This window comes from Cnephaeus nilssonii, assembly GCF_951640355.1.
Source record: "Cnephaeus nilssonii genome assembly, chromosome: 9".
NCBI lineage: Eukaryota > Metazoa > Chordata > Mammalia > Chiroptera > Vespertilionidae > Cnephaeus > Cnephaeus nilssonii.
In genome coordinates this window covers 4,598,566-4,620,287 of record NC_137080.1, presented here as the reverse complement: position 1 = coordinate 4,620,287, position 21,722 = coordinate 4,598,566, and the positions used below count along the sequence as shown (strand labels likewise).

Genomic DNA, 21,722 nt, shown 5'->3' with positions numbered 1-21,722 from the left:
AAGTTAGTCACGGTTAGTACTGATTCTTTCTTTAACAGGATTTCCTTAGGAGCAGGTAGGCGTGTTTGGTGGAAATGGTTTCATTATAGGGACACATCACTATAGGAATGGTCTTACCTGCGTTCTTGGATTTGGTTACCTCTCTCTTACCCCCAAACCCCCTTTCCTCCCCGCCCCCCACTTGGCCCTACCGAGCTCAGCAGCCTTCTGTGGTGGTGCCGGTAATGATGGCTATCTGCTGTGTGGGTCGGGAAACTTACTGGAAGATGGTCTGTTCTCGTGGCCTTAACTTCCTCACCTCCCACTCTTTAAAATGTCATTTATTTTAATTGCCTTTAACTTGTAAATCCACTTCAGTGTGGCTTTCCCCCACCTCTCTAACTGAAAAGGTCACATTCCCAGTGACCTCACATCGCTAAACCCATAGGTCACTGTATTGCAGTTGGTAGCACTCTTGCTTTCCAGGACACCACCCTCTTCTGGGTTTCCTCTTACCTTTATGCCCTCTACTTTTCACCCTTCTTTGCTGGCTTTGGCTGTTTTCACCTTATCTTTAAGTGTTGGAGGGTCCCAGGCATGCATCTTTTTCTAGATGATCGCTCTAAGTTGGCTTTAAACCACCTCTATGCTGGTGACTCCCAAATTTATATTCCCCACCTACCTTCACCCTCTAATTGCAGACTCCATTCTTCAATTTGATACGTGAGATACAAAGTTGAACATTAGTTACTAGACCATCTCAAAATGTAGGTCTCATGAGGACTTGTTTTTCTGCTGCCCCTGCAGCCACCAGCCCTGTTCCAACCTCCTCCCCCGCCCCCCATCTTCTTCCCAGGACCAGCCCACAAACACTTACTACTGTAGTTTTCTCATCATGGCTATGCAGAGTCCAGCCCCCCAGCCAAGAAGCTTTTGCCCTGTACTGTTCTCCAGTGTCTCAGCAAACCTTTCACGTCCAGAGCACACCGTCACTCAGCACCGTTTCTGGGCTCTTTGTGCTTCGCCTTTTTTGAAGCAGTGTCTCACGGAAGGAAAAAACACTCAGACATGAATGGAAATCCCAGGTCTGCCATCTTTGTCATCAGCTCTATACCTTGGATAAGTTCTGTAACATCTGAAAGTCAGGGATAATAAAGCTGTAGAGAGTTGTTATGAGGGTTAAACAAAATAACGGACAGAAAGCACATAGAAAATTGTGGCCATATAGCATATACTGGTAGCAACTGGTAGCTGTGGCAGCAACGTTATTTCCATGCAACCCACATATCCATCCTCTGACAGATAGGTCAGCTGGGCAGAAAGAGCTCCTTCGTCATGGTGCGGGGTGTCCAGGAGGCAGCCAGTCAATGATTCTTTCCCATCGTTGATGTTTCTCTCTTTCTCTCCCTTCCTCTCTGAAATCAATAAAAAAATGTATATTTAAAAAACGATTTTTTTAAAGGTTCTTAAAGGCATTAAAAGTAGATTTATTCATGGTTCTATTCCTAGTCAGGGCACATGCCAGAGTTGCGGGCTCGATCCTCAATGTGGAGTGTGCAGGAGGAGGCTGATCAATGATTCTCTCATCATTGATGTTTCTGTTCTCTCTCTCCCTCTCCCTTCCTTTCTCTGAAATCAATAAAAACATATTTTAAAATAGATTTATTTTCCCTAAACAAAACAAAAATATTAATAGAATTATATTTTATTTAGAAAATAGAATTTGTCAAAATAATGGCACTGTTCATTATTTTTCTTTAGCAATTTGTTTTATTTTTTTTCTAATAGAAATAAATGATCATGTCTGAAAGTAACTTAGACACATGGAAAACACTGTCTTTTGGGTGTACTTTTGCTAGAGAGGAAGAGAGAAGGATGTGGGTACAAGGCAGTGATTTTTTGCTAACAGCCTCCTCGGGAAGCAGCTTCAAGCTGCATCGTGTCAAAATGAGAATGAAGGAGGTTATTACTGAAGTCCTGGGCAAATAAATATTTTCCTAACTCTAGCATCTGTTCATGTTTTATTAATAGCTGTGCCTGTGGATTCTTGAGCAGACTGCTTGGGTTTGAGCCGAGCCCCTTTCTGTATGACTTGGGACAAATTACGTATTTTTGTGCTTTGGTTATGTTATCTGTACGGGAACGTAGCATCTACCTCCTAACTTGCGTGTGGTGACTGAAAGATACAGTCCGTGGAAAATGCACATAAAAGAGCTCATTGTGTCTTAGTTCTTTTTAATCATTACTCACTGCCATCATTGGATTTTTGCCCATCTGCATTTCCTTTTTTCCCCCCTAATCCTCACCTGAGGATATTTTTCCCATTGATTTTCAGACAGAGTGGGAGGGAGGGAAGAGTGGGAATGGGGAGAGAAAAGAGACAGAGGGAGACAGAGACAGACATCAAAGTGAGAGAGAGACACATGGATTAGTTGCCTCCCACATGGGCCCTGACCAGGGCCGGGATTGAACCCGTAACGGTGGTATGTGTCCTTGACCGGGAATTGAACCCATTACCCTTGGGCCTGCAGGCCAACACTCTAACCAGGGCTGCATTTTCGTTTGGGTTTGAAACAGTGGGGCCATGGTGTCTCTGCTGAGAAATAGCCTGATGGTTGCAAAATATAGGAATGGAATGTGAGGCAGGAGGCAGGTGAGGGGCTAGAAGCAGGGTTCGGGGTGTCCAAGCTGGGAAGGAGGCTGAGCTTGTGCCACTAGTTTTATTACAGGTTTGGGATTCTGGGACGTGGGGTACCTCATCTGTGTCACCTCCATAGCTGCAAGGCATTCATCCTGCCTACTTCCATCCTAGTCTGCAGCAGTGCCTGGCCTCAGGTGTACATGGAGCCACCTGGCCATCCTTCAACAGAGAGGCTGTTAGGCATAATGCAGAAATGGATCCCTAGCGTGCTGCGCAAGGGGGTATCCTATTCTAATTGGAGGTTTTTGTCTAAACTTGATTAAAGTTATCTTTCTGGGATGTGGTCGGGGAAGGGGTAGGGAGGGTGGGAAGGGAGCCAGACAGGAGAATCCGTGCTGTGCAGCAGTTTGGCATTTCTAATGGGTCCACCCACGTGCTTGACTCTGAACTTCCAACATTATACCGCTGGATGTTTTCATTGTACCTTCTGGCAACCTACATTTGGTTTCTCTTCCTCATTGTTGCTGTCTTATGGAATTCTTACTGGCATTTGTGTTTTTTTCCACTTGGCCTAGATAGATTTGGTCTACTAAAATACAGAGAAAATTGTCTTTATCCCAGGGAACTTTCTTTATCCTGAAATAGTCTTCCTGTTCAAGTTCACTCCTACCTTTTTCTTCTCCCTGTACACAGTCTCCACAACAGTGTGCAAAGCAAAAACCAGTGCTGTCTGTCTTAGCTCTACTCTTCTCTTTCTTTGCTTCTTACATTTTTAGAGTTTAAGCAAGTATTTGTTCATCAGATCTTTAAAATAGAAAATAACCTTGGAAATAGCATCATTGTCAGCAAGGTATATTTTGTAAACTCAGCAGAAATAAATGCTTAATGGTTTTGTTTATAAGATAACATAAGTTGATGTTTAGACTTGGGAAGTATATTTTATTCAAACAATTTAAAAACAGGAGTTTAAAAACTGTTGTCTCCATTTACTTGATATTTTCACAATTTTAGTTTTTAATTTTTCTTCTTTTCAGGAAAGTTCTACAGGTGACTAATTAGGAAATTACTTAAATAACATGACCAAAGACCTCTTTCTTGTCTAGTAGCTATGGCCAAAGATCATGAAAATCTATTGTTAGGTGAAGTAAGGATTGGGTGGAAGTGTGACTTGATCTTTACAGATTCATTCCAGAGACTTAAAATATGGTAATGAATTCATACTGAAACCATGTTTGTATTAGTCTCCCCACCATACCTCCCACCCCTAGCTTATGCTCTGCTGTTTCACTTGTATAATGGGATTTCCTTCATGTCTGAAGAATTGAGAATTTAATTATTTAAAATAAAATTCAATCTCAGCTGGTATGACATTTATTAGGAACGTTTGGCCCTGTTGTTGAGCAGCTATCTTATTTTTTTTTTATGTGAAAAAGGGCCAATTAAATTTTTAACGGAATGACCCAGAGCCAGATGTTCTCTTGAGGTAGCCCATGCACCTTTTGTAATGATCAAGAGTACAAAACAATTCTGTTGCCACATAACAGTCAACGGTTATCATAGATTTAGCTTAATCTGGAAGGAATTGCCAAGACTTTCATGTAGTATGAAATTCACTTAAGTTCCAAGGATTTATAATAACTACTATAAATGGAGGGTTTCTTTTCAGAATAGATTTATGCTTGGAAAGTCAACTTTTCATATTTTTTCCTAGTGAAGATGAATTGTGACAATTGTTTTACTGTTGACATTTTTAAAAAGAATAAAACCTATAGAAGATATTTTACCCTAAGTTTTCATTCAGCTCATTTGAAAAAAACATTAAGCATCTTCTGTGTGTTAGCTACCATACTAAATGATGTGGTTATAGGGGTGAACAGGGTGAACACAGATTTTATTGATTATGATATATATAGTTACAAGTACAGAAAAATTATTTATATTGGCTTAAGCAATTAGTAAAAAGAATGCATTGGCTCATGGCACTAAAAGCACCCCGAGGATCTCAGGCTTGAGTCATTACTTGACCAGTTGGGACCTGGTGTCTCCATCGCTCTGCTTCTGTGCTGGCTTCATAGGCTGGCTCATTCAGCGTGGGTGCCCTGGAGGACCTCAGCTAGTAGTCTCCCCGTTCTCCTTTCAGTGGAAAAGAGACTGCGCTTCTCCAATAGAAGTGCCGGGCTTGACTCTTAATATGTGGAATTAGTCGTGTGCCCACACCTGAACCAGTCACTATGGCCAAAGGGAGACAAAGCTCTGATTGGCAGGCCCGAGCCAGGGCTAGAAGGAGTCATCCCTTTCCTGTCATGGAGGCTAAGAGCAGGGAATGGTGTTTCCCTGGGGGGAAATCAAAGCTCTGCCCTAGAAACGGAGTCAGTGGAGTAAAAAATTACCACTGCCTCAACCTCTCCTTCAAAGCCAGCAGCCTCCTGGAGGAAGGTGGGATTTCAGCAGCAGTGACACTGAAGGGTGGTGGTGCTGTGGTGGAGAAAATTCCGTGCAATTCTTAGTTTAAAGTGTGACAAATAATAACAAAAAGTGGACACTTAAAATACATGCTTAAAGTAAACATAATTTGGTGAAGGAACATGGCAGTTAGCCTTACTTTGGACATTTTCTCAGGCAGTAAACCTGTTGAGTCAGCACCTGTCAGCTCTTTTTGGGCCAGGACTGTGCTAGAAGGGAACTGCCTGAGCGGTGACGTCTCACCTCCATATCCCCAGGAGGGTTAACTTCTCCATTTCTGTACAGTAGGAGCAGGTTCAATACTGTGACATTGAGTCAGCCTCCTCATGTTGCACCTTCTGAGGGGAAAAGAGCTGAGCAGGCTGCAAGGTGAGGTCTGTACAGGGACCCAAATCACTGCCCCAAGGCAGAGCCAGGGCCACGGAGGGACTAGAGATGGAAGAGGGACTTTGGGTGTGGGGGGGGGGAGATCACAGAACATTCCTGAACAATGTGGCTTTTGAGGTGGGCCTTGGTTATGACAAAGGCTCCTCCTGATGGAGCACTGCCTCACTTCGTCTAAGAGCCCCCCTATGGGAGTCCCTGGGGACTGCTTTTCTCGTGTAGGTGTTAAACACTCCTGGGTGGGCCAGGGCCATGCTCACCTGTGGGGACTGTCCTGAGAGGCGGCACAGAGCTCAGGGAACATTCCTCTAGGGGCCAAGTGAGCGTAGTTGAGGAGGATCTGCTCCTGAGCATCGAATGAAGCCCAACGTGAGGACAGAAGCAGGAGTATGGTGTGACCGAGACCTCGGAGCACCTGTCCTGTGGTGCCCCCGCCCCGTGATGTTGAAACTACAGTGGCCCCCAGTAGGCGTATTCAGAGGTCTGTAACTTCATCTGGTGGGATCTTGGTAATTTGGTGACTGGTGAAAATGCATTTTTCTGGGTAAGTTTATCAGAATTGTTTTGTATTTTTTTAGCCTCTAGATTCAACAAACGGTAAACAGTAATGTAAACGTTTAACTTATAGGGCCACTTGTAACTATTGAGTACAAATCATGTTTACTGAATTAAGTCCTCATTAAGGTAGTTTTCTTTTCTTTTTTTAAATATATTTTTATTGATTTCAGAGAGGAAGTGAGAGGGAGAGAGAGATACCGAAACATCAATGATGAGAATCATTGATTGGTTGCCTCCTGCATGCCCCCTACTGGGGATTGAGCCCACAACCCAGGCATGTGCCCTTGACCGGAATCGAACTTGGAACCCTTCAGCCCGCAGGCCAGTGCTCTATCCACTGAGCCAAACCGGCTAGGGCAGTTTTATTTTCTTAAGTTTGTTACAGGGTGAGTGTCCTCCCATACCTGCTACTGTGGGTGCACCCCTCCTGTGTGTGCGTATTGGGGAGGAGCCGGAGCAGGGTGGGTACATGCACACACTCAGCACATACATGCACACACAGAGTCGGGGGGTTTTATTCCTCTTAGAGGAGGGAGGTGGTTTCATGGAGGAGCCTGGGCCTGTTCCCCAACTGTCCACCACACCTGAACTGGCCCTGTGCTCTCTGTGACCCCGCTTCTCCCCTACATCACCATCATAAGTGGTGTCAGTTTTGGGGGCTCTGTTTAGCCCTTCCTTTTCCCTGAAATGCCCTGACCATTTGGACCGATGGGACCTCCCTCTTTTGCACTCAGTGGCTCTGCGGTCACTCATTGCTTATTGCTTGGACCACTTGCTGGGCATACAACTCATTGCCTTCTTTTATTTTCAGGGCTGTATGCACACCATGCTTCTCTGGTTTATGCTATTTGAGTTAGAGCCTTGGGGGACTGCTGAGCTGCTAGATTAAAAATTTTCTTATTTTTTCCCAAAAGGATTGGCAAAATGGTGAATACCAGATTTCTTAAAAACATTCTGGAGTCTAGAATTTCTAGATCATGTGGAGTCTTAGTTTCTTTGTGGCTAATTAAGGGATAAAAGTCATATATTACTGCTTTACTTTTTATGTCTTTATTTAATAATTGGGTTGAAATTTGGTAATATCAGTTTGTATCTATATAGACTGATATTGCTTCTTTAATTTTGTGGATTTAGTACATTTTTCTATGTTATATTCATCACGTTTTTTCCACCCATTAAAATATTGGGTTTAAATAACAAAGAAAAGGCAAATAGGGTTGTTTTTTCTTTCAATATTCTTTGGTATTTGTGTCTACTTAAATTTCCCTATCACTTTTTACTCTAATAACCAAGGTTTCAGAGAGCAGATTCTAGCTGATGCAAAAAAATATATATATAATATAATAAAAATCGGGTCCCAAATAAGGGTGAGCCAGCTAGAAATCTTCACATGGGATTGATGTTGGTCTGCGGCGTGTGGTCTGTCTGCTCCCAGACCTCCTGGCTCCAGTAATACTGATGCTTCGCCATCCCCACCGCCTTGGCTCTGCCAATAGTTTTCCACTGAGAGTTTGATAATGCTTCAAACCTCCATAGTAACTTGGCACATGTCTCTACTGCTATATTTAGTATTCCAGATAGAATCTTCAGGCATCTCTCCATTTGTCTTTATCTCCCATTAGGCTTTTATAATTTTCTTTAGATTGCTTAAATCCTACTTTAAGTTAATGCCCCCAAATTACTCGTACTGCAGATGTGATTGCTTTACACTTTCATGTGTAGGTCCTGTAGCTATGTATAATTAATTGGAAAAGTTGAAGCCATCGAACAATAAACATTCAGTATATATATTAATACTCTGAAAATTGAAAGCAGTGTGCTTGTCATGTGTTCTCTTTTCTCCTCTACCTGAAAATACATTTCCACCTTCCAGTTCTGCGTTTCCAGCTTCTTTACGGAGTTCAGGCACCTCTTAACTGAGTGCCGTTTGTGGAGTGACAGATAACGAGAATGTTACACCCGCTGGATTCCTCATTAGTTGACAGGTTCAGAAATTTTCTTTAAATTTTAGATCTCTGAGATCATTCTTAAAATCCCTATAAGCACTACATTTTTTTTTCCTGGAGATTGAAACAATGTGAATTCTCTAATAATAAGACTCTTCTAAATAAAGCCTCTGACTCTGAGATTCTCTGAATGGTTTCATTTTATAATGGCACTTCATCCTCTGAATTAGCCAGTGGTTGCTGTGGAAATTGGCTCTAGAATCTTCAGGAAGCGCCTTCATTGACCCAGGAGACACTGTGTCCCTACCCCAAGGGTCTGTTGGGACTTTGCACCACTGCTGTTTGCTAAGGAGCACCTCTGGGATTTGGGGTAATTATATAACCACTATGCCTTAGGGATTTTACTGGAGGTTATTATATATTTATTTCTACCAGTATTTACCTGAGGATATGTTTCTATTAGTTTTTAGAGAGAAAGGAAGGGAGAGAGAGAGAGAAACATTGATGTAAGAGAGAAACATTGATCAGTTCCCCTCATGCTCACCCTGACCCAAGATCGAACCTGCAACCTAGGTTATGTGCCCTGACCTGGAATGGAACCCAGAACCTTTTGATGTAGTAGACGACGCTCCAACTATACCCGGCCAGGGGAGTTCATAAGTTTCTTAAAATTTATGTACAATATTATATTAGTATCAGGTGTACAACATAGTGATTTAATCCTAAATAATAAAAGGGTAATATGCAAATTGACCCTAACGGCAGAACAACTGCTGGACCAGTCACTATGAGGTGCACTGACCACCTCTTGGTCCCTTCCCCCAGCCATCAGGCACCGATCACCCAATGGCGAATGGGGAATCAGGTGGGTGGTGGTGGGGGGCAGGGCAAGCTGCAGGCAGCTGGGGAAGATGGCCCTGATCACAGGCCAGGCCTAGGGACCGTACCAGCACATGAATTTCGTGCGCTGGGCCTCTAGTATTTATATAATCACAAAGTGTTACCATAATTAGTCAAATTACCTTCTGTCACCATACAAAGTTATTATAGTACTAGAGGCCCAGTGCACGACATTCATGCACGGGGGCGGGGGGTCCTTCAGCCCAGCCTGCGCCCTCTAGCAGTCCAGGACCCCTCGAGGTATGTCCAACTGCCGCCTTAGACGCTCCTGCCCCTGCCAGTGTGCTCACCAGCCGTGAGCCCAGCTTCTGGCTGAGCGGAACTCCCCTGGTGGGAGCACACTGACCACCAGGGAGCAGCTCTTGCATTGAGCGTCTGCCCCCTGGTGGTCAGTGCGCATCATAGCGAGTGGTCATTCCACCATTTGGTCGATTTGCATATTAGGGTTTTATTATATAGGATTAACAATGCATGAGCTTTAAATTTGTGCACCATTCTGAGTAGTGTGATAAAATCTCAAGCCATCCCACTGTGTTCCTCCCCAGATGTGAATCATCCCTTTGTCCAGTGTCTACATGCTCTAGACACTCCCTACCCGTTAGCCACTTAGTAGCTGATTATCAGATAGACTGTTGAGGTATCACAGTGCAGTGTTCAAGTAACCCATAGTATAGTAGCCCAACGCTATGTCACAATGACTGTGTCATTCACCTCACTTCATCTCATCACATAGGCACTGTGTCATCTCACATCATCAAAAGAAGAGTGCGTACAGTACAGTACAAGAAAATATGTTGAGAGACACATTCATGAAACTTTTATTATAGTGCATTGTTATATTCTATTAGTCATTCATCTCTTACTGTGCCTCATTTATAAATTAAACTTTATCATAGTTTGTATGTATAGGACATAACATAGTATAAATTGGGTTCATTGCTATCCATGGTTTCAGGCATCCACTCTGGGTCTTGGAACACTTCCCACAGGGATAAGGGGGACTACTGTATAGCATAATCTTGGGTTTATCACAGCATACTTTACATTGCTATTGGCTTTGGATAAAATGCAGGAGCCCTGCAGGGTACACTTCCTTTTATCCCTCTCTCAGTCCTAGTGCTGTTGCCACGGGGCCTCACCTTTGACTCTGAGTGAGATTGGCACTTTTGGTGGGTTTTGAGCAGAGGAGTATTAAGAATAGCTATTGCTGTTCACAGTACATCCAGATCCACGGATTTTTTTTTTAATAGAGTAGTATTTTTTAAAATACTACTAGTTTTTATAAAATGATGAGTAGAGTGTTTTTCACTGTTAAAAAGAACCATGCGTTGCCCCTTAGCATTGAGAGAGATGAGCCGTAGGTCCCTGAAAGAGAACCTCAAAAGCCCAATTAGTCAACGTTCCGGATTGTCTGGCTTTTCATTAGTTTTTCCTTAATTGGTGGGTTAGTGTTATATTTCATTTAATCAGAAGTGAATCCCTAGTTTATAGCTTGTCCCTCAAATCAGTTAGCATTTGATGTGCTCACCTCTTTTGAGGTGCAAGCTGCCTTTTTTCTTTTCTAAAACCATCCATGTTCCTTCTCGCTGCAAAGATTGGAACTGTGTAGACATGGATGGAGTGAAATGTGAGGAAGGCTCTTGGCACACGGGGCCGGTGTCTGTGCTCACTTCCACGTTTATTCCATGTTTTCTTTCTAACAGCATGTGTCCTCCGCACATTATAGCAACGTCCTCCTGACTTCAGAGGCTAACTTACAGAGGAGTGTGTGTGCTCCATCTACTTCTCCTTAAGGCGTAGAACGTTTTCCTGTCACCAGCATAAACTCTGTAGGTGGCTTATTCACTTTGCCTCAGGAATCTTCCGGCTCTCCAGGCTCTGAACCTTTTCAGTTGGTTGGAAGTCTGGTGTGAGGGGACTGTTCTTGGTCTCACACAGAAGACGCCGCGGCTCGTGAAAGAGCTCTGCGTAATGTCCTGGGCCTAAAAATAACGCTGGAGAGGCTTCCGCGCTTGCCCAGGGCTATGAACCCGCACGCTTGGTTGTTTGTACCGACTCCGGCCACAGGCTGGCTTCTCCTCTGTCCTGCCAGCTGATCCTTCGTAGAAAACACGAGCTCGTTCCAGGGAAGTCCGACCCTGTCGCAGTCCCAGAGAGCACAGCAGGCAGACTGTGTAGTTCTGTCCAGTCTGACCGCCCGCATTGAGGGATTTCCCTAATTGTATTTCTGTTTCTCGGAGGTTATTGGCGCCTGGGTTTGTAGATTGTCTGTCTGCACTTAACCATCCACACAAACTTGGGTAGTAAATCTGACTCAAAGACAGTCAGATGCAAAGGCACAGTTTCTGTTTGAGAATCAGGATGTGTTTCCTCACCATGTGCTGTTTAAAATAATATTCCTTTTATTGCCTGTTTTAGCATATGAAAAACTGGACTCTCCTCTTGCTGGCAGTATGTACAAGGTTACAGATAATTTACAGAGCCTAAAAGTAGGCAGATAATTGCTCTGCATCGAGATGCGGAAATTCTGAGATGACTTCATTAGAGAATGTGTTAATGGATCGCAGATCGTACAAGGAAACCAGTATCTTTATCTGAATCACTGTTACATCTCTGAGAGCACCTGTTCTTTAACTCACCTACGAGTGCCAGCCAGACTTTTATCTATTGTCGTTTTAACTCCTGTTTCCTTTTGGGTTAAAGATATGATAGTCACATGCATTTTGTTGTTATTAAGTCGGTACACATTGGTATTGGCATCTTTAGTGAATACATATTAAAATAGTGACATGATGTCGTACTAAAAAAACTTTGTTTAGAGATGCACGGAGTTTCTCTTCATTAGGTACAAATCAAAGGCAATTATGAACTACCAAGGCTTCACCTTTTAAATTATGTGAGAAAACATCATGATTTTGTGTTAAATATGAAGAAAATAGAGCACATCGCTGAGGGCCAGGTATTTTGACCAAGGAAATGCACAGTAAGTGAAATGACTAATAAAAACTTCTCTTGGGATTCTTTCTCATTATAATCACATTCCAGGGAAGTTTTTAAATTTAGAAAGAATAAATAAGGATCTAAATGTGAAAAATATGTCATATTTAGGAGCTGTCCACTTGCGGCTTTATATCTAACTAGAAGCTAAAATATGAAAACGCAGCCCTGGCCCGTGTGCTCAGCTGGCTGGGGGTCGTCCTGGGCACTGAAAGGGGCTGGGCACGTGCCTGGGCCGGATCCCTGACCCCTGACGGGTGGGGGGGGGGGGCGGGGGGCGCGCGTGCAAGCGGCAGCCGTCAATGTGGTGCTCTCACTCTTCCTCTCCCTTTCTCTGTTTCTAAAAACCAGTAAAAAGGCCTGTAAAAACAGTATATGAAAGTGCAGAATTAGGAGGCAGAGAGTTAGAAGAAAGAATACTAATTTGGGAGTCTTATACCAGGTTCTCATTTGTCTCAGCCATTACTTATTTATGAAACCTGAAATAAGTCTTTTATTCCCTCTTAGCTCGTTGCATTGCCTTTTTTCCCTTTCGGTTTTTAAACATTTTTGCTGAGGTATATATATCCTTTAGTATTTCCTATAGTAGCTGTCTATAAGCGGTAAACCCAGTTCTTACATTTCAGAAAATGCCTTAATTTTATCCCCACTCTTCCTGGCTACAAAATTCTAGGTCAATAGTGGTTTTCCCTCAAAACTTTGAAAATATGACTTGATTGCATTCTCGTATTGTTGCTAGTGAGAAGTCTGCTGCTAGTCTAATGATCATTTCCTTTTAACTCTTTTTTCCCCTTTTTTTCTTTTCTTTTCTTCAAGAGTTTCTCTTTATCCTTGACGTTTTTCAGCCTCACTACAATCTATCCAGAAGATACTTATTTTATCCAGTCTGCTTGGCACACCTGTGCACTTTCAGTATCAAGAGTCATGTCTTCAATTCTGGAAAATGGTTAGCACTAGTTCTAATATTGCTACCCACCACCATTCCTTCTGGCTTCGTTTCTGGAAATCCTATTAGATTATGTTTCTTCTCACCTGTTGCGATACCTGCCTCTTTATATGTCTTTTATTTTCCTATACTCTGAGCAGACGTCTACATAGAGGCTTGATTTTTCCTTCTGTGCTTGGTGTTTTCTCCCATCTATTGAGTTTTAAATCAGTGACCATATTTTTCATTTCCAGGATTTCAAATAGATATTGTTTTCAAATCTATCACTTGATTCACTATCTGACTGATATTGTTTCAAAAAGATATTGGAGGGGGGTATTTTTTTTTCTTTTTCTTTTGTATCTCTTCAAAGGTTTAAACACATTTATATTAGAGTCATTTTCAGTTTGCCATGTTTTCATCTTGCCAGGAGTGACTTTATCAAATTAAGTTTTGTCCGTCTTTTTTGAAGTTAGTTTCCTCTCCTGTGTCGGGCTTTAGTTTAGAAGCCTGTCTTAAGTGGGAGTCGTGGTCCCTCTCTTTGCCCTCTCCTCTGCCTGGGCAGTGGTTTTGCTGTTATCTCACCCTCCGCCAGGCCCTGGCTTCGAGGTGGATCTTAATCGGAGGTTCCACTCCTGTTCTGATATCGAGGATCAGACCGGTCTACTCCCCAGGCCAGGTTCGGGTGGCAAGCTCTGTGCTTCCTGCTCTGCCCAGGTGACTGTCAGCCACGCTCCCCAGCAGGGGTCACAGAGCCTCTGGTTTCTTTCCACAGACTGGGTGCTGCTGCCGGCCCATGCGGCTTAGTGCACTGGCCTCGCTCTGCACCCTTTGCCTCCGTCCTCCCCGCCCACATGAGCTTGTGCCCTTGGCTGCTGGTGCTGCCCTGGGCCTCTGCCTGTTTCTGAAGAGTAGCCGCAGCCCTCTGGCCAGCCTGGTTTTTGTTCCACGTGTCTTGTTTCTCTTGTTTGTAAACATGACAGGTTTCCTCCCTCCTTCCCTGCCTTCCTCCCTCCCTAAAAATACTTGATCTATCATTGCTATCATTTGGAGTAGTGAATGGTATTTAAAACCTGAACTCACAAGGCATCCTGTCCAGAAATCCTGTCTTAGTTTCTTCATCATTACTAAGTAAGGTCTCTTCCAGCTCCACCAAGTCTAACCTCCCCGTATGCACCAGGTAACAAGAGAAGTTATCTGTGGAATCAGGGGTTTGGCACATTACAATCAACCCAATCACTTTCCAGTCCTTCTGGGTCTAGGCCCGTGGTCGGCAAACTGCGGCTCGCGAGCCACATGCGGCTCTTTGGCCCCTTGAGTGTGGCTCTTCCACAAAATACCACGGCCTGGGCGAGTCTGTTTTGAAGAAGTGGCGTTAGAAGAAGTTTAAGTTTAAAAAATTTGGCTCTCAAAAGAAATTTCAATCTTTGTACTGTTGATATTTGGCTCTGTTGACTAATGAGTTTGCCGACCACTGGTCTAGGCCAGGGGTCCTCAAACTACGGCCCGCGGGCCACATGCGGCCCGCCGAGGACATTTATCCGGCCCGCCGGGTGTTTTTGCCGCCGCTGCTTGTCCTGCTTAGCAGCTGACTTAGCAGTGTGCATAGGAATTTGTTCATAGTTTTTTTTTTAAACTATAGTCCGGCCCTCCAACGGTCTGAGGGACAGTGAACTGGCCCCCTGTTTAAAAAGTTTGAGGACCCCTGGTCTAGGCCAAACAAGCTCATGAGTTACTGACCTAAAAAGATGTCCAAAGTGTTGTGGCCTCTACAGAAGATTTTCTAGCCATTATTTGCCTTTTCGGTTATTCTATTCCATGCTAGACTTTTCTTTTGTATGAACAAACAAAGACACAGCCTCTCTCAATAGGAGTTCTTATTGGCCTGCTGGCCATTAACTCCTTGTCTCTCCCCACGTACATCTCCTTTCCTTTGCATGACTTCAGGGACCTGGCTGCTTCCAGAATCAGCTACTTCAGAACCAAGGACTTGTTTTCATTTTCCACTGGGAAGTAGTGGTAGGCTTTCCAGCAGTCTGGCTATTCCAGCCTCACCCAGAGGGGCCTCAAGAAAGGCCGGGGAGGGCTCATTGTCAGTCCGAAGGAGGTGGAGTTGACTTTTTATAAGCTTCTGAAGTCTCTTCATGGATGATCACTAGAGCTGTTTATGTTTTATGAATAATGTTTAATGAAGAACTGCCAAAATTGCTGTTAACATTTTAGAAAAAAATAAATAACTTAGTAAGGAAGCAGCCATATGGTATCTGTTTAAAATTGGAGGCCAGAGTCTCTTTTTAAAAATAGACCTACAAAGAGGCTGAACACAAACCGAAACATCCCCTCCACTTTAATAAAAGTAATACTTAACCATTCGTGGCAAAATTTTAAAATTAGATGGAAGAATTTAAAACTTTTACAAATGGTATATCACATTTGGCAAGCAGGAATTCTGAGGAAATATACATGTGATCCCAGTCCAGTGGTTCTCAGTGATCCATTCCAGTGAACCTGCTCTGCAGAAGTAGGGACTCCAGATGACTACAGTGCTTAGCGAACCAGGTGCTGCATAGGGGAGAGGGGAGGGCCTGCTATTAGGAAGGAAGGCAGGCAAGGAGATAGGTGATAAGGGGGCGGGATGGGCCCTTAAGGAAAGAGAAGATGGCGCTGTTGTGACCCCGTTGCTCGTGTACCTACCCTCTGACTGCAGCCCCGGACTCTCCAGGCAACACAGGTGCTGCCTGTCCTTCAGAACACCTGACCTCAAAACTGATCTCAGACATGATACGTCACTTCTCAAGTGAAAGTTTGAACTCTCCAGGACATTTCCTTTTGATGATTCTTTTTCTTCTTGATTGGTTTGTCTGTAAAATAAGAACATCTATAAAATCATTAGAATTTTTTGCATGAAAAATTATGATCATTAATGCTAAAATGATTTATAACAGAATTGAGTTGTTCCTTCAGTTTAACTGCTTGATTCGGTGTAATGTTCTTAGCCCTTTTGAACAGCATCTGATAAGCCTTTTGTCTTATGTGTAAAGCATATCAGGAACTCATCTATCTCTAATCGTCTGATGGGCATTTGTGAATTGGGCTAATTAGCTCAGTTGGTTAAAACACTTTGCCCCTGGGTCAGCCAGTTAATTTAAGTTTTCTGAGCACAGAGCCTTGGTCCCCAAAGAGGAGTGGATCCTCACAGTGCCGTTACCAATTGCCATTACCAAAACATCTTCCGGTGCATGGCTTGAGCATAGAGTGTATGTCAGTACCATTTTCATTAAAACACACACACTTTTTTTTCAAGTACACAATTATATAGTTGCCCCTGCTGGGACAGGCAAAGAGTTAAATTTTAAATGTTTTTATCTTTGTAGTATTTGTATAGTATCCAGATTATTGTTCATTCCATAATATACTGGTACAAAGAATCCTTATCATGTGGTTCTAGATCTCTCTGTAACCATAACTTTGCAGAAAATGTGCCAGGTGTAGTTTTATCTGATCTGAAGATACTTGTTAGAGTTATTTTATAGTGCCAAATTGCAAGAAGTGTCTTCTTTTATATCTTATTTGAATCAATTAAAAAATGCAAATAGATTTCCATTGAAAGGCCATGGCTTTAACTGCAGGGCAGCCTTTGTTTTGTGCTGTTTTATTTTGGTGAATTTTACCAGGGAGGACACTTGCACATCGGGAGGCTTTCAGTTACCTCTGCCATCAGAGGGGCCCAGGGCGGGAGTGGATCCTGAGACCTCGGGCGTCCGTCTGGGTGGGCAACTTTGTTATTTCTTGCATTAGGACATCTTTCCTTGGGACTGTCAAAGATGGGGCTGAGTGTGTTCCTAGCATGTTTCTGAAGCACGGTGCAGAAGAGATGATGCTGTCGTTTGGTTTTGGAAAGTCACACATGTAGGCTTTTATGCACATAGACTATCTCTGGAAGGAAACACAAGACCCACTTGTAACCATGGTCCCCTGGTTGTGGGAAATGATACCACGGTAACTAGATGTTGGTGAGGTCAGATGATAGCTCCAACCTTGGGTAATTTATTTAAAGTCTCTAGCCCAGGCTGGGTGGCTCAGTTGGTTGCAGGTTCGATTCCTGGTCAGGGCACAATAGAGGCAACCAGGCGATGTTTCTCTCTCACATCGATGTTTCTTTCTTCTTCCCTCCCTCCCTCCCTCCTTCCATCACCCCCCTTTCCTCTCTCGCTCTAAAATCAATAAAACATATCATCAGGTGAGGATTTTAAAAAAATTAAAATCTCTAAGTCTTGGTACTCTTCTAGAAAAGTGTTAATAAAATTATTATATTATTTGCTCTAAGGTGAGGAGGATGTAGTAGACATCTGTTGTTATTGAGATGCAGTGACCATCCACCCTTCATGTGAGCCCTCCCCTTCCCTACTGCTCCTGCGAGGGTTCCAGTGCAGCCCCGGGGACCCCATGACCTAGGACTAGCTTAGGCTTTGCGATTCCCTGGCCAGCAGTGATGGGCTCAGGAGTGAGGTCATAACTTTCCCTAGCACAGCTACAGTGAAATTCTTGTTCTTTCCCATGGCCTTGAATGAAGGAGAAGAGGGTGAGAGGTTTGGAGTGGCCGTCACCCACTTTCTAACCTCAGGAGCTGGAGAAAAAGCCAGTAGGGAGGAAAGCATGGAGCCTGGAGTCACACGGTGGGACCTGAACTCAGACTGCACCTGCAGCTGCTGCTTCTGCCCTGGCTTCCGACTACACGCCTCACTCACGCGAGCCAGTAAATCCACTTTTAGGCTTCAGTGTTTTTCTTGTCACGTATGTGAGGATACAAAATTCCATCAGGTACAGGGTCATAGCATTTCAGTTCTAGGGTTACTGGTGATGAACTGAAATGTGTCTATAAAGTGTGGTGCTGGGACATTGAAAGCACTCAGTGGTAATTTTCAGAATATTTAGTCAGAAGTCCACCTCACATTTTACCAGTAATTTGCTCTAAGGTGAAGTAGAGGCTGCAGGAGAGATGATAACCAAGTATATAGTTTTTTAGCCTGGCACAAATATGCTCCACGTCTATTCAAGTCCAGATACTTTGTTAAAATAGAATAAAAGTCTGTGGCATATTACAACAAAGAAGTACTAGCTCTTCTCAGGTTCCAGAGTTGATTTAAATCCCCTATTGTTTTCAAAATAAAAAAAATACAATTCCATGCTATTTATTAATTAAAAAAAGAAAAAGCTGTGTTGGGTGACTTAAAACTAAACAAACCAACCAGGAACGCAACAGAAACAAAACAGGCCAGGATCAGCCCGTGGGAAAACACCTCGTAACTGCGTGGATTTTGACTACCCTTCCTTTTCTCCAGCTTCTCCAAGGCAGAAAAATCAGGAGGTTAAGCTACTATAGAGATAGAAACATTTTTCTAAAGCTGTTACCATTGAACCACAGAGCCCATTGGATTACATAATATCAGAAATATCATTTTTGGTTTTCTGACATCTCAACACTCCTAAAAGTGCAGTGTGGCTATTTTTTAAAGATGAAATGAATTAAAAATCAATTTCTATTTCTAGAATTTGAGTAGTGTGAGATAATTTGAAAGTCCCTGGAGTGCTTCAATAATGCTTGAGAATCATTGTTCTTAATAATAGAAATGAACTCTGAAATGACAAGCATTTTATACACTCTAAGTAACCTGATTTTTAAAATAAAATTGTTTCTAATAAGTATGGAGCTCATGGCCCCAATCTGTAATAATCTTGACACTTTTTCCCTTAGGACTGTTATATAATTATCTCAGCCCAGACACCATATTTCTAAAGTGCTGTGTGTGTGTTTTTTATTGCCAGTAAGTACAATATACAGTATCTATTTTTGTTTTTGTTGCTTCATTACTTATACATTCTTAAAAAGTAGTTGTAGTAAATTAGTGAGAAAATATTAGGCATATATATATCAATAACTAGGAAATCGAGCTGATATGTAGATTATTTTCATACAGTAATAATGGAAGCTGTTGATAGCACTCTGCATCAGGTTGTACTACTGATACTGAACAAGGTCTGACCAGCCTGACAGTGCTCACCTGGAAAGAACCTGAAGATTAAAGCAGGTAATGAGTAGAGTAGGGTTGGAACTTAACTGTAAATAAATGTTACTAGTAAGTCAGGTTCTTACAGAGAAAGTTCTTTGGTAGAAAATGTAGAGTTGATAATGGTGGTAGGAAGAATTACAGCAATAATAAGTTATACTTACATAGCTCTCACCGTGTTCCAGGCACTGCACTGAACTCTATGCTTACTAACCTACTGAACCTCAGCAGCTCGTAGGGGCAGGTGCCGTGACCACCCCCATCCTTCAGACAGCAGAGGCATGGAATGGTGAGGTGCCTTGCTCTAAGCACCCAGTTAGGAAGTATGAAGAGAGGGTGCTAGTGCTTTTCACTGCCACGTGCCTGCCTTCCAAGTGGAGTGTTCTTTGATGAGCCACAGGGCCGGAAAGCCAGGGGTGGGTGCTGCCATGGAGACTGAATAAATGGTTAGAGTGCAAGTACCCACGTTCATCTTCATCGTCCGGGATGGCTTTGCACTTGGACCAGACTTGAATGCCGTGCAGACTTGACAACATGGGAAGTTCTTGAAAAACAGTTTGTTCAGTTCCACTTGCAGTTACGGAGTTATTTCCAGATGGTCAATACCGTCTTAATGAAGTTAATGCTTTCAAGGAAAGGCTGTTTGGAATGGCAGGTTATGGTGACCCCAGGTATCTGACTGGTTAACTCCTCCTAGAAGCTGTCTTGAACCTCTTTGGTCCACGAAGATTTCTCCTTAGGATTTATTTGTATACTTATTTACCAACTGCCTTGTAATGTGGCGTGCTTTTAATTGTTTTCCAAGTTGATACATTCAGCAGGTGTTTACTGAGACCCTGCTGTGTTCCACTCATTGGAGATAGGGATCTAGGACCAAACTGGTCCTTGAAGACCAGTAGGTTCCATATGGGCAGAGACACCAGGACATCTTACTAAATGAGAAGAGGGTAGTGCAGGTCAGAGATGAGCATGAGAAAGGCTTTATTTCTTTTATTTTATAAGGTACATCAAACCAGGAAACTGAATGTCTATGTGACGTGTCCTGCTATTTGGGAACCTTGATTGCACAGGCTGTTTCTGGACTTACTTTAATAATGCCATTATGCTTCTATTAATAACATAACACTACAGAGGCCTGCTTAGATGCAAATGCTGATTAGACGTAAATAGCAGACATTTTCCAGGAATGAATTGGTAGTGTAGATGTATTACAAATATGAATGGTATTTTGTGGGTAACATTGATTTTCTAAAAAAGGAAAGAAATTAGGGAAGGAGAGTTTTAAAATTCAAAGATGATAACTACTTTTTAGTCTTCTAGGATCAGCTCCCCAATTTTGGATTCCGTCATGGGAGCTCCACCAGGTGAGAGAGCAGAGTTGTCACGTGGGCCGAGGAGAAGGTCAGGAGTTCTGCTTTCAGCCTGCTCCTGACTTAGGCACAGCTTATTCCTGAAGTCCTCCATAGAATTCCAAATACCCACTGTTTAACTTTCAATATCCTAAAAGTGACCCAAGTTGTTTATAGGTGCATTGCCCGTTGCAGCAACCCTAATATGCGAACATAGGAGATACACGGTATCAATTACCATTGCGGAGGAGTTTCTGCTTCCAGCTTTTCAGGGGTGAATTTATTCATGACCATTACCTCCTAGGACTCTATATTTTTGTTTTAAAACATGTCTGAAATGTAACATTTTCTCAAAGTAGCTCGCTTATTAAGGATATTTTTGGTGTACTTATATAGTTTATCAGGGTGTTTTTTTGTTTGTTTGTTTGTTTTCATGTATTGATTCGAGAAAGAGGAAGGAAGAGTGGGGAAGGGAGGGAGAGAGAGAGGGAAAAAAGACACACAACACATTGATTCGTTGTTCCACTTACTTATGCATTCATTGGTTGCTCTTTGTATGTGCCCTGATCGGAGGTCAAACCTGCAGCATTGGGTATTGGGATGATGCTCTAACCCAGTGGTCAGCAAACTGCGGCGTGTGAGCCGCGGTTTGCCGCTCTGTTGACTAATGAATTTGCCAACCACTGGACTAGACTAAATGTTACCGTGTAGTTGGAAGCTGTGAGGATTAGGCAATTGTGGCATATTGTGTGCAAAGAGGTAGTATATGACAGTGGTCGGCAAACTCATTAGTCAACAGAGCGGCAAACTGCGACTCGTGGCCGCATGTGGCTCGCGAGCCGTAGTTTGCTGACCACTGCTCTAACCAACTGAGCTGCCCGGCCAGGGCCAGGGTGTCTTTTCTCTCTTTAAAATTGTAGCCTTGCTATGCTTACCTAACCACTGTCTCCTTTGCTTTGGTGATATCATGAAGTTAGGAAACGATGCTAAACAAACGTTTCTCAGGCCTTAAATGGCCTCTCTATGTTTAGCCATGCCTTAAACAGCTTCCTCAGTTCTATATCACACCTTCCAAGCAAAACAGAATGCTGGAGGCAACACACCTGACCTGGGCTTCGTTCGGTGCAATTCGGTAAGCGTTGTCGTCTGTGTCTGAAGTTGGGATGACTGAGTAGAACTTGGGGCCACACGGATGACTTCCTGTTTGATAAGAGCTCAGGCACTGTGCCAGGCTCCAGAGAGAAAGACAAGGCTGACAGCTGTGCTGGCCCCTGAGGCTCGTCCTCTAGGAAGGCGATCAGGACATGCCAGGTGGAGGGCCGTTCGGGGTCAGATGGGAGAGGGCTTCCCCAAGGTGGCATGTTGTAACTCATCTGCACGTTTGCTCTGATTCTTGGTGACTTGGGGAGTGACTGCAGGCAGGAAGATAGGTACTTCATTTTTTACTTGACAGTGAGTTTTCGCTCTCAAAGTTCTGTGTGTGTGTGTGTGTGTGTGTGTGTGTGTGTGTGT

At 43.2% G+C, this 21,722-nt stretch overlaps 1 protein-coding gene and 1 long non-coding RNA gene across 4 annotated transcripts in view; both read left to right on the top strand.

Annotated features, from left to right (window-relative positions):
• The window catches only part of LOC307105335, a 280,088-nt gene that overhangs the window by 61,169 nt on the left and 197,197 nt on the right, over positions 1 to 21,722 (top strand). The gene's annotated exons all lie outside the window — the stretch shown is intronic.
• TULP4 (TUB like protein 4) overlaps positions 1 to 21,722 on the top strand; it is a 138,431-nt gene that overhangs the window by 50,890 nt on the left and 65,819 nt on the right. The window lies entirely within an intron of this gene.